Raw genomic sequence first — 631 nt, 5'->3', positions numbered from 1 at the left:
ACACACACACACACACACACACACACACACTGTAATAGGCTTATCCACCGCTGCAGTTTCAGCCTTTAAACTGGGACTTTTTTCTTTGCTGTTTAGGATGAAAGAATATTCTCTATCTGCTAAAACAATATTGACTTCCAAAGAAACCTTCCTACGCTCTTGTGTCTGTCTGTCTGTGTGTGTGTGTGTGTGAGTGTTTTTATTTTGTCTGCGCTTTTAGCTGAAACCAGGAAAAGACAGACGACCGGGCAGTGAGACAGCCGGCGCTGCAGACGGAAACGGTTTCTGAACCATGACATGGACGGGAACAAACCCGGCGTTTCTTCTCGGGCGACGGGGATGAGCCCACAGTCAGATCAACTTTAACCTCGTGTTGAAAAAACCAGAGTCGTGTTCTTCGTTTCAAACAGGCCGCCTCATTCGTGCAGCCAGCGAAGGCGCCTCAAACGGTGTCTGTCAAAAAAAGTTCAACCAGACTCAACTTTTGTCGCAATGCGGTGTAATAGCATCGCATTGCAGTGTGTTGACCAATCACATTTTAGCATTCCTTCGTCGTGTCAGTGATCTGTTTCTGCTTACTGACTGAATCAGGCCACGACGTCCGTGGAGGGAGGAGGTCAGGGTGCACCAA

This window comes from Stegastes partitus, unplaced genomic scaffold (genome assembly GCF_000690725.1).
Source record: "Stegastes partitus isolate 25-593 unplaced genomic scaffold, Stegastes_partitus-1.0.2 Scaffold851, whole genome shotgun sequence".
NCBI lineage: Eukaryota > Metazoa > Chordata > Actinopteri > Pomacentridae > Stegastes > Stegastes partitus.
The sequence above is the reverse complement of the archived record's forward strand: the minus strand, read 5'-3'. Positions refer to the sequence as shown.